Raw genomic sequence first — 13,670 nt, 5'->3', positions numbered from 1 at the left:
TGCTACCTGACTACCCACAGTACTTCATGATACTTCTCTCCCCTTCCTGTCTGTCTCTCTAAAACATCTTAAATCTATCATGATAACATGATCAAAGTTAAAATTGTGTTTGGATCACTGTTTTAACAAAGGATTCTGTTAAACATTAGGAAATAAAATTTAAGAAATTATTTCATTTTACCCAATATTTTGTGAAGTAGCAAGCTAATATTTGTTTCCTGTTTGGTTTTTTTTTTTTTTTTTTTTTTTTTTTTTTTTTTTTTTTTGCTTTGATTTATTTTCAAAGTGAACTGACTTCATAACATAGTCAACAGCCTTAGTCCTTACTCCATTTCTCCATGAGGATGAATCAAATACACTTCAATTTGATGATCTACTTTGATGTATTTCAGGAAAGGCTTTCTGTTTTCCTATTTCATTAAAAAATGCTTACTTGCAATGTGCAATCTGGTTTGCCTTAGGTTATTGATGACAAGAGTTTAGCTAGATGACATATATTACACTTAGTCTTTATATTACAGGTGGGTGGTCATTTCTAAGAATAATTCTTTCCTGTGATCATTTCTTTATCATGAGCAGAACATATCTACGGTTTGCCTTGAAATATTTGATTCACTGAATCTACTCAGCAGCACAAAGTCTTGGAGCATCAATGATCATGAAATTAAAAGTTACAGTTTTGAAACAACAGTGGAATATACACTTGACATTTTGTCTAGATAATGAAGTACTATATCAAGCTATATCAAAACAATGTTCTTATAGTTAGTGAGCATGACACAGTTTCTGGTATGAAATATATATATGAACACTTTATTTTGTGGTTGAAGCATTTTGTGTTCATGCATGGAGTTATCAGGTACATAAGCAGGAATGTACCAAAATGGAGACATTTCCTAAAACACCCAAATGATGCACAAGGCTCCTGTCAAGGTCACCAAAAGAAAGAAAGTATAAGATATGCCAGTTCAAATAACATGTTTGAGGGACCTGATGTGAGTAATGTGAGGTCCTTAATGGAAGTCCACAATGGAAAATAAAATTTAAATCCTAAAAATTTAAAACACAGGAAGGAAAAGGGTGAAATAAAATAAATAAAATTTGTATTTCCAAATATTAGTAATATTTTGATTCTGAGTGTTCCTTTTTAAAAGAGCAATAATGAATAGAGTTATTAAGGAAGACTTCACTGAACAATGTTACCTTGTTGGTTCTACCATGAATACATTTTTACAAATTTAAAATTTCACAGTGAAATATTTTAAATATTTTTATTATATAGAGTTTATTTCTAATTAGAAGTAGCTATTTTTATATGACAACATCAGAATGCAATGCATCATAGTTTTTTCAAATAAAACTACTCCATCAAAGGTTTAAAAAATTTGTTTTGACCAGTTGAACTTCTTCTGTTGAGAATTCTCTGTATAGTTCAGTACCCCATTTTTTAATTGGGTTAATTAGAGTTTTAAAGTCTAGTTTCTTGAGAAGTTCAGCTGCTCAAAAGAGACTTAAGGTCATGCTTAACCTCCTTAGCGATCAGGGAAATACAAATCAAAACAACTTTGGGATACCATCTTACACCTGTCAGAATATGTAAAATCAAAAACACCAATGATAGCCTTTGTTGGAGAGGATGTGGAGTAAGGGGAACACTCATCCATTGCTTGTTGGAATGCAAACTTATGCAACCACTTTGGAAATCAGTATGGCAGTTTCTCAGGAAACTGGGAGTCAACCTACCTCAAGAAACAGCAATTCCACTCTTGGGAATATGCCCAAGAGATGCCCAATCATACTACAAAAGCATTTGGTCAACTATGTTCATAGCAGCACTATTTGTAATAGCCGGAACCTGGAAACAACCTAGGTGCCTCTCAATAAAAGAATGTATAAAGAAGGTGTGGCACATATACACTTTAGAGTTCTACTCAGCACTAAAATCAATAACATCTTGAATTTTGCATGCAAATGGATGGAAATAGAAAACACTTTGATGAGTGAGATAACCCAGACCCCCCAAAAATGAATATGAACCTTCATCTGGCAATGGATGGAGATAGAGACAGAGATCCCTATTGGAGCACTGGACTGAGCTCCCAAGGTCCAGATGAAGAACAGCAGGAGGGAGAACATGACCAAGGAAGTCAGAACCGTGAGGGGTGCATCCACCCACAGAGACAGTGTGACTGATCTAATGGGAGCTCACCAAGGCCAGCTGGACTGGGACTGAACAAGCATGTGATCAAACGAGACTCTCTGGATGTGGCTGACAATGAGGGCTGACTGAGAAACCAACGATAGTGGCACTGGTTTTGACTCTACCTCATGTACTATTTTTTGGGAGCCTCGTATGTTTGGAAGCACACCTTCCTAGACCTGGATGGAGTGGGGAGGACCTTGGACTTCCAGCATGGCAGGGCACCCTGACTTCTTTTAGGACTAGAGAGGGAGGGGGAGGAGGAGTGAGGAGAGTGGGAGGAAAATGGGAGAAGGAGAGGAGGTGGCAATTTTTAATAAATAAATAAATTTAAAAAAATGAGCTTCTATATTTGAGTGATGTATTGCACTTGTAATTAAGATTTAATTTAAAATGTTCTAAAAAATTGTATTGAATTAAAGTCCATGTTTCTACTTTTAAAATGGTGCTTTTTCACATCTCTTAAATGAGAACTCACAAAAGCACCTTATCACACTTTCTATGTCCAAGGATCAAATTCACAAAAATAATGACATATATGTATATATTATATAAATATATTTACATGTATATATATTCTAATAAAGTACATATTGTATCATAGATATATTACAACATAATATATTATGATTATAATATAATAAAATTTTATTTATTTATTTTAGGAAAGGAAAAGAAAATAGCTTTTCTGGTGTCTTTATTCCAGAGTTATTCATTATTCCTGAAAGTGAATGTGTATAACATATATAATAGTAACTATAACAATATATATTATATAATTACTCTAGTCATATATGTGTGTGTGTGATGTTGCTTTTGAGAGAATAAGGCAAAATAAAACTTTTCTATACTCTATATTACAAATACGTTCATTATTATACCCTATCAAAATTACAAGGTGCTATGTACACTGCCAGAGGAGGAACATAATCATCCATATTACTCAATTCTAAATTCCATGTACTACAATGATGATTCACCTTGAAAGATATAGCATACTCTTAAAATAGTGCCATAGTTCTCAGGAGATTAAGCAATAACTTCCTGAACTAATATAAAACATATTCTGTAAGATAACTCCCATGCATGGTACTGTTATTCAAACAACCTATGTTTAGACAGAACATTATACACATCAATTAAGGCAAATCTTAACTCTCATCAGGGAATCTCTGTTTTCAATACATGATGATCAAGAAGAAGATCCATAACTGACCAAGGTGGAACAAATGAGAGAATGAAAAATTTCATCCCTAAGTGTAAGCTATTCCAAACTTCATCCTCTAAAAGAGAGCCATTTTAGAGCAGGGAAAGGAATTTATAGGAGACAGAATTGTAGATGTCTATAAGGAAATAGTTTATTTTGGGCTCAACAGTACAGGTATACATATGGAGTCATAGCCATTGAGACATTATTCACAAGACCCACACAAGCCCATGTGAAACCAAATTTCAGTATGGAGAGGGGGGTATAGACAAGAATTTCTATTTCTATCTGAGGATCTACTAGTAATTCTTAGCTTCATGGGAATGAGGAGTTGATTTTCTCTTAGAGTGTACCTTTAATAAGTCTATCATGCTTCAGTGGAAGACTACACATTCAAGAGTAAATGGGCAAATTTATCATTGATGAGAAAAAGAAGTCACACAGTTGTGTGTGAAGAGAGACCCGGAATGAGTTTGGAAAGGGAGTATGAACATGATCACACTACAAACAAATATTTTAAAGAACTAATATAAAAAGGAAAGAAGAGTGAGAGAGGACTCTAGTCACTGTACATTTACTACTTAATTTTCTGAAAATGAATTAGTGACTGTTGCTTTCTAGGAGACATGTTAATGGATTATCTACTGAATGATGAATTACCTCAATGAACTGCACATCTTGTTCGTGTTTATTAAAGAAAATATAACTTCATTCCATTAAGGACTATTTTAATAGTGATGATTTATTGGAGCATTTTGCAGCTGTTTCAATTCATAATAGCTATACATCTAAGAATTATTTTAAATTAAATTTGTCCTTTTTTGTCACAAAGTGAAACTGAACAATAGAACACAAGTCAAGCATAAGACTTGCTTACTTTCTGTGAAGTCGACTTTCAATTGCCATCATTTTATGGAACAGAATATTGTATATTTTGGATAATTCCACAGTGTCAGTCAAGGCAATTTGTTACATAGATTTATATTATGAAAATCTCCTAAATTACTCCTGTATATTAGTTTCAAATTGTTCATTACATTGACATATTTCTGAGGGGAGATGTAATATATTTTTATAAATTTTATATATTTATATATCTCTTCAACATAGTTCTTGAAGTCCTAGCAATAGCAATAAGACAACAACAGGAGATCAGGGGGATTTGAATTGGAAAGGAAGAAGTTAAACTTTAGTTATTTGCAGATGATATGATAGTGTACATTAGTGACCCCCAAACCTCTACCAAAGCACTCTTACAGCTGATAAATAACTTGAGTGAAGAGGCAGGTTACAAGATCCACTCAAAAAAATCAGTAGCCTTCCTATACACAAAGGATAGAAAAGCAGAGAGGGAATATAGAGTAACTTCACCTTTTACGATAGCCACAAATAGCACAAAGTATCTTGGGGTAACTCTAACCAAGGAAGTGAAAGATCTATTTGACAAGAACTTTAGGTCTTTGAAGAAAGAAATTGAACAGGACACCAGAAAATGGAAAGTCCTCCCATGCTCTTGGATGGGTAGGATCAACATAGTAAAAATGGCAATTCTACCAAAGGCAATCTATAAATTCAATGCAATCCCCATTAAAATCCCAACAAAATTCTTCACAGACATCGAGAGAACAATAATCAACTTCATATGGAAAAACTAAAAACCCAGAATAGCCAAAACAATCCTATACAATAAAGAAACTTCTGGAGGCATTACCATCCCTGACCTCAAACTCTGTTACAGAGCTACAGTAATGAAAACCGCCTGGTACTGGCATAAAAACAGAGAAGTTGACCAATGGAATCGAATAGAAGACCCGGATCTTAACCCACAAACCTATGAACACCTGATTTTTGACAAAGGAGCTAAAAGTATACAATGGAAGAAAGAAAGCATCTTCAACAAATGGGGCTGGCAGAACTGGATGTCAACCTGTAGAAGAATGAAATTAGATCCATATCTATCACCATACACAAAACTCAAGTCCAGATTGATTAAAGATCTCAATATAAATTTGAACACAGTAAACCTGATAGAAGAGAAAGTGGGAAAGAGTCTACAACATAGAGGCACAGGAGACCATTTCCTACATATAACCCCAGTAGCACAGACAATAAGGGCAACATTGAATAAATGGGACCTCCTAAAACTGAGAAGCTTTTGTAAAGCAAAGGACACAGTCAATAAGACAAAAAGGCAACCTACTGCTTAGGAGAAGATTTTCACCAACCCCGCAACAGTCAAAGATCTGATCTCCAAAATATATAAAGAGTTCAAGAAACTAGACTTTAAAATTCTAATTAACCCAATTAAAAATGGGGTTCTGATCTCAACAGAGAATTCTCAGCTGAAGAAGTTCGAATGGCCAAAAGACACTTAAGGGCATGCTCACCCTCCTTAGTGATAGGGAAATGGAAATCAAAACAACGTTAAGATATCATCTTACACCTGTCAGAATGGCTAAAATCAAAAACAGCAATAATAGCCTTTACTGGAGAGGAAGTGGAATAAGGGGTACACTCATCCATTGCTGGTGGGAATGCAAACTTGTGCAACCACTTTGGAAAGCAGTGTGGCGGTTTCTCAGGAAATTTGGGATCAACCTACCCCAGGATGCAACAATACCACTCCTGGGAATATACCCAAGAGATCCCCTATCATACTACAAAAACATTTGTTAACTATATTCATAGCAGCATTATTTGTAATAGCCAGAACCTGGAAACAGCCTAGATGCCCCTCAATGGAAGAATGAATAAAGAAAGAGTGGAATATATACACATTAGAATACTACTTAATGGTAAAAAACAATGACACCTTGAATTTTGCATGCAAATGGATAGAGATAGAAAACACCATCCTGAGTGAGGTAACCCAGGCCCAAAAAGATGAATATGGTATGTACTCACTCATTATTGGATTCTAGCCATACAATTGAGCCTTTATGTCATGATTCTAGAGAAGCTAGATAGGAAGGTGAACCCAGAGAAAAACATGTAGTTATCCTCCTTGATATTGGAAGTAGACAAGATTGCCAGGCAAAAATTGAGAGCTTGGGGGTGGTGGCAGGATGGGGGGAAGGGGGGATGGAGAGAGAGAAGTGAGAAGGGGAGGATGGGGAGAGCTTGGGGGAATAGGACAGTTGGGATGGAGGAAGAGTGGATATGAAATCAGGGAACTATATATCTTAATTAAGGGAGCTATTTGTAGGTAGGCAAGAGATTGGACTCTAGAGGGGTTCTCAGGTGTCCATGGAGATGTCCCCAACTTGCTCCTTGAGCAGATGAGGAGAGGGTGCCTGAACTGGCCCTTTACTATAGCCACACTGATGAATATTTTGCATATCACCATAGAACCTTCATCTGGCATTGGATGGAGATAGAGACAGAGACCCACATTGGAACACTGGACTGAGCTCCCTAGGTCTAAATGAGGAGCAGAAGGAGGGAGAACATGAGCAAGGAAGCCAGGACCGTAAGGGGTATGTCCATTCACTGAGACAATGGGACTGATCTAATGGGAGCTCACCAAGGCCAACTGAACTGGGACTGATGGAGCAAGTGATCAAACCGGACTCTCTGAACATGGCTGACAAGGAGGGCTGACTGAGAAGCCAAGGACAATGGCACTGGGTTTTGATCCTACTGCATGCACTGGCTTTGTGGGAACCTAGTCTGTTTGGATCCTAACCTTCCTAGACATGAATGGAGCGGGGAGGACCTTGGACTTCCTACAGGGCAGGGAACCCTGACTGCTCCTTGGACTGGGGAGTGAGGGGTGGGAGGAGAGGGGAGGGGAATGAAAAGGAGAGGAGGGGAGGAGGTGGAAATTTGTAAAATTATATAATTTAACAAATAGGGAAAAAAAGAAATTATTTGTAGATTAAAGCATTTCTCCCATGCATTCTTCCACACTTTTCCAGTGTCTTCCCCTTTACATAAACACATAGGAACCCACAAATTATAATAATAAAAAAGAGAGCTGTAAAGATATAGGGGAGAGTGAGGGCGATGAATACATGAGATCATCACCTCTACTTCTTACTTTCTGCCCATCAATTTTAAAAATTACTCAAAAACTTAAATTCTTAAAAATCTTAGCATTTTTGACTTATCAAATATATTTGCTAATTAGACAGAAGTTCTCTTAGTAATAACTGTGTGCTGGCAATTGCAAGCCATTGCATGATGCACTGAAAACATGATGCACAGACTGATAATAGTGAATATTCACATAGAATACAGGAGTCTTCACAAAGCAATTTGCAGGTTGATATGTGGGCTCTCAAAATCTTATATTCAAATATTTTAGTGCTATCAGTTCCCATTTACAGTAATTAACAAAAAAGGTTTTTCATAAATAAATTGTGCATATTAGATGCTCAGAATAAAAAGATGATTAATGTTTCTGTTTTCTTCATTCGGATGTCTTAGTAAATAACAGCAAATAAAAAGCAAATTTTTATGACTTTCTTTTTTAATTGAACCACCAAAAATAAATATTAATGCTTCATATTGTGCTGTCAGACAATGCGCTTGTACAATGCAAAGATTTGTCACTCACATTGGTTTAATAAATCACTGATTGGCCAGTAGCCAGTCAGGAAGTTTAGGTGGGGCAATCAGAGTAGAAGAATTCAGATAAGAGGAAAAGCAGTCAGTTGCCATCCAGATACAGAGAAGCAAAATGAGAATGTCTTACTATGGCTAAACATAGATAAGAATTATAGGTTAATTGAAGTTGTAAGAGCTAATTAGTAATAAACCTGAGCAATGGATAATCAGCTTATAATTAATATAATCCTCTGTGTGTTTATTTGGGATTGGATGGTTGTGGAAATGGGTGAGACCGAAACTTCTGCTATATTATTATTTACTTTAAACTCTCAATTTTGGAAAAGCTTCTATGTATGTTTTCACTATAAGCATATTAAAACCTGCTATCATAACTAGGCCTCTTTGAACTGAACTGCAAAATAATGATTGTATAAGTATGTGTTTCAAAATTAGTGATGATAGAATAACTTGAAATTTATAGGCCAATTACAAAATCAATATTAATATGCATAATGTAACAAATGCCCATCACTAATTATAATGTTTCTGTTTGGATACATCTGTTAAAATACATACTAAAATTATTTACAAGTTTGAAATAATTTATTGTAATACAGTAATTCCAATTATATTAGTTTTCTTAATGCCATATAATACATTGATATGTGGGGCATTTCTTGATTAATGATGAATATTTGGAACATAGTACTTCATCATAGCAGTAGTAATTCTAACTAACCACAGATAGACAGACAGACAGACAGACAGACAGACAGACAGACAGATAGATAGTAAATATAGCATTGCATTATTATTATGGCTTAATAAAAAATCAATTTATCTTTTTGAAACAAATTTATAAAACTTCCAAAAAACAAAGACTGGTATTAAACAATCATACTAGCTGTATGTCCAAAAACATTTGCAAATTAGATAAAGCCTTAAATTATAAGCATTTAGTTCACTAAATTTTGGGGAGTTTATAGATTATAAGCCCTTATTTCACTAAATGTCAAAATTAATCAAACATAATTAAAATTAGTTTTGTATATTGCTTCTAGCCTTAACAACATTGACTACATCAGCAAAGTAAATAAATCTTAAGCATGTATTTTTATGGTAGGACTCTAACAAATAATACATAAATGGTTTTCATAATAAACAAGTAATGGAAAAATTATAATGGAATAAGATTTAATGTTTTTAGTGGCTAAGCCTAATTGCAATTCACATTTTCTGTCCTTTAATTGCAAATTATATTTTAAAATACCTAACATATGATAACTGCAAAGTATAAACAATAATATGAGTTGAATTAAAATCTAGTTCAAATTTATTGGTGTTATTACTCTTGGAAGATAATTTACTCTCTAATATATGAATCTTATTTTCAAAAAATGGTTCTCTTTGGATATATTATTCAATAATTAGTCAACACAAGTCTCATTCCATTGATGTTATGTATGTGTTTCTTTAAGTTTATATTCTGAAGCAATAGTGGAGAGGGTGCCTGAACTGGCCCTGTAGTCAGACTGAAGAATATCTTAAATATCATCATAGAACCTTCATCCAGCAACTGAAGAAAACAGAGGCAGACCAGCAGCAGAGAACTGAACTGAGCTCCCAAAGTCCAGTTGAAGAGTGGGAAAAGTAAGAATATGAGAATATCAAGACCATCATGGGTACACCCACTGAAACAGTCTACGTGAGCTAATATGAGCTCACCAACTCCAGTCAGACTTGGAAGGAACAAGCATAGGACCAAATAGTCCCTCTGAATGTGGATGACATATATGGCTGGGGTAGACTGCAGGGCTTTATCACTAATGCTTGTGCTGTTTTTTTTTTTTTTGGGGGGGGGACCTATCTTTTTGGATGGATACCTTGCTCAGCATAGATATATTCGGTGCATCGCGCCCCCGTGTCTGCGCTATGTGCATTAGAACTCAGTTTGTGAGCTTCGGGCAAGGGGCTGGAGGTTGAGAATACACACGCAGGGACAGACGGACACACAGACCTTTAAACACTGATACCAAAGGCCCTCTTTAATAGCACCATGGAGGCTTAAATACACTGGAGTCAATGGCTAACAGGTGAAAATCCCATCCTCTGATCCTCTAAGCTAGGCACAGCTTTTAGTAATTTCAATTAGAAGGTTCTAGCAGGGTAGAGCAGCTGAAGGCCAGGACTCATTAGTCCCAACATCCAGCTGAAGGCCAGGACTCATTAGTCCCAACATCTCCCCCACTAAATATTTTATAAAACAAAAGACCATCCTGTCTTAGGTCATCTCAGAAGAGTAAACCCTTACCCGTCTTTGGGAGGCCCCTTCCCTGTCTTAGGCGGGCCCTCTTCTGTAGAAGTTGCCTGTCTACAGAGGAGTCTTCATTGTTGGTGCAGTATTTGCAACCAAACCTAGAGTACGTTCAAGTTACTGGCCAACAGGGTCAGAAGGACTTGTTAAGTGACCATATGCTGCATTCTCATGGGTTGCCTGATCTAACATAGAATTCAGAAATGAATGCCCATGGCAACAGGCATTAAGATTAACAGCAATAGGGTCTCCAATCACCACTGGACTCAGCCTCCCATTTGGGCTATGGTATTCTACCAACCCTTTGACTAAACAGTTACAATCTGGGTTTGTAGTAAGGAATGACATGGGAGAAATGATATAATTATTGTCTCAAAAATAAAATTTAAAAATTAAGCTGGGCGGTGGTGGCACATGCCTTTAATCCCAGAATTCAGAAGGCAGAGGCAAGTGGATATTTGTGAGTTCTAGGCCAGCCTGGTCTACAAGAGCTAGTTCCACGAAAGGCTCTAAAAACTACAGAGAAACCCTGTCTCGAAAAACAAACAAACAAAAAAAATTATTAAACTAACATAAAATTTAATTCACTACAAGTTTTCCCACAGGTCAATATTGGGAGATGTTTTTATTAAACTTGAACTTCCTCTTTCATAGTTGTTCTAGCTTGTGTTAAGTTCAGATAAAATTATTCAGTAAAACCGTTATTTGAAAATATCAATTATACAAAATATATTATGTATTTGAAAGAAGTCAGAAGTAGAATAAATGTATAATCTTGAATTCCATACTGTTTATTTAGTGAAAATACACTAGAATATCAAGATGAAGACAATGACTACCCTTACAACATAGCAGTTTGATAGACTGAGGAGGAATCTAATGAAAACAAGAGTTGAGACTTACTGCTGGGCAACTGGTTGCATATTATTCTTTTTTTAAAAAATGGAATAATCAAAAAAAGTGAGACATTTTTATTAGCAATGACAGAATTTTCACAGAGTTTCTTTTCTTCAAGAATGTGTCAAAGGCTAGAAACTCATTTCTGAACAAGATAGGAACCCAAGCACAAGAATATTAACCCAAGACTCTTCATTGATGGAAACAAGGTTCCATTAATAAAAACAAGAAAAAGAAAAAAATGCATCTATTGATTTGAACATTTGAAATATCTGTGTTCCACTACCCTTTGGTGAAGCATATGTGATGTGACCCACCTAACTTCCTTAGCCTATGAAAACACGTGAACATGTAATTTATGTATTTTGTGAATGTTTCAGATGTGTCTTTTGTTTGAAACATAAGAATGGGGTGTTTTTCTATGATGAAAAGAAAAATCATGCCCTGAGTTTCTAAAAGCAAGACAGACATGGTTTTCCAGAAAATAGTTATTATGGTGATTATTAACACATTTGTTTTAATTAAGTCTAATAAATATATTTGGTTATTTTCAGTTGAAACAGTAAATGTCTTCCCATGAATTGTTCATAGTGCACTTAGAAAGGAAATGGTTAATGACAAAATTTGGTGACAGAGCTTTTAACCATTTGTTATCACCCAGTATTTTAATATTTTACATAATTCTAACTATTGTATAATCACATAAATGTATAAAAAAATCACAAAAGTAAACTAAATGTATTTGGAGTTCTTATACTGTAAGAGAAAAAACAATAACTGTTTATTTTTATAATTAGGCCAGCATTCCAAATCTGATACTTTTTCTTTATATGCCTATGGAAAGAACACCTTCTACATGGAAAAGTCTTAATATGTTTAAAAATTAGCCATACATTGGGTTTTTAAACATCACCTTAGACGTACATGAATATATACTCTTGCGTGAGGACAAACCCATTATAGCAAATTATATACCATTTACGATACTAAAAATAAAATAAAATAAAATCGTTTTACTGGTAGTTGCAGTCAGGAGTATAGCTTGGATACCTAGGAAATCAATATCTGCTTTACTCTGTGATTACTGTGAAATAATTGAAGTATCAGATAAGCAGAGAGTCACTGGCTATTCTGTGCAAAGAGCTAGTCACTGACTGTAAATCTCTTCTCAATGTTGCTGGAGCGCAGGCTATAATTTCCTAAAACTTTTAAATGCACTACTGTTTTTCCAGAAGAGTCTATCAGAGTAACCATTCATGGGAAAAAAAGCTCAAAAATACTAGAATTGACAGTTCCTAATGAGAAAGAAAGAAGGAACTGTTTAATGGTAAATTGATATGGGTGATTCTGAAGGGCTCTCATTATTGGCCTAACAACCACATTCCCAGGCACCTGGAGCCTTTCAAACATAGCTTGAAGTAAATTGAAAGTAGTCAGCTTTATTCTTCCCTTGATCATACAGGTTGTTGCTTTCCTACCTTATGTCTTCAAGTTAAATGTTAATTCTAGCCTACTCACGTAAACATATTTGTAAATGTAACATTATAGTAACTACCATAGGTGAGAGTAAAATCTGACATTGTGCTTATGAACATCAAAGATATAGATTAGACAATTGGAGTGATAAGTTTGCATGATATCTGGTAAAGGTCACAACAGAAATATGAAATGATTTTTTAAGCCCAGAAATTCTGGAATGAAGGTGGCACATGTCAAGGACTTATTGTATGATATAAAATTAGAGATTTGATATAGTTTTCACATGTTAAGTACTCATGCAGTTCAAGAAAGTGAGAATTTATGTTTAAAGAGAAACAAAACACATCAATAGATACCGGCCAGTCTACATATATTTTATCTTGGGAGAAAGGTATGCATTTCTCATTATTTATTTCAGATGAACAACAAAAGCTGTTTAGATTGTGAAATAATAATATTAGTCAACTGCTAGTGGAGTAAAATTTCTTAGTAAAAGATTGTTAGCCAAATATGAATTATATAGAACTAGAAATCAACATTTTTAAGTAGGGTAAAAATGTATTTACTCTCTGATTTGTGTGATAAACAAGGTATGCATGAAACTATTTAAAATATCTGCCTTACTTGGAAGAAAACTTGGAGACATTAACAGCATCAGGTATATTGCTTAAATATTTTCATATTTTCAATAACTTTGAATTAAATAAACATGCTGAGAAAGCTAAATCTATTTCTATGACAGTTCTGCAGATTTGCCTCATCAATGTCCTGGTTTGCTTCTCGTCAGTTCCTCTGAATGGCGTTGAATAGGAATTGAAATATCTTTATTTCAAAGTACAGATGACCAAAGAGTAAATCAATTGCACTCTTTATGCCACAATTCAGATATTGTGGACACAAAACATTCTATAGTTAATATACATAAGTGTGAATTACTATTCTCTGGTAAAACTTTACTTACAAAACATTTCTGTCAGCTGGATATATTTATGGACAGTTCTGTTGCCTGACTATACTTTATA

Source organism: Arvicola amphibius, chromosome 11, assembly GCF_903992535.2.
Source record: "Arvicola amphibius chromosome 11, mArvAmp1.2, whole genome shotgun sequence".
NCBI lineage: Eukaryota > Metazoa > Chordata > Mammalia > Rodentia > Cricetidae > Arvicola > Arvicola amphibius.
Note: the sequence above shows the minus strand (reverse complement) of the source record.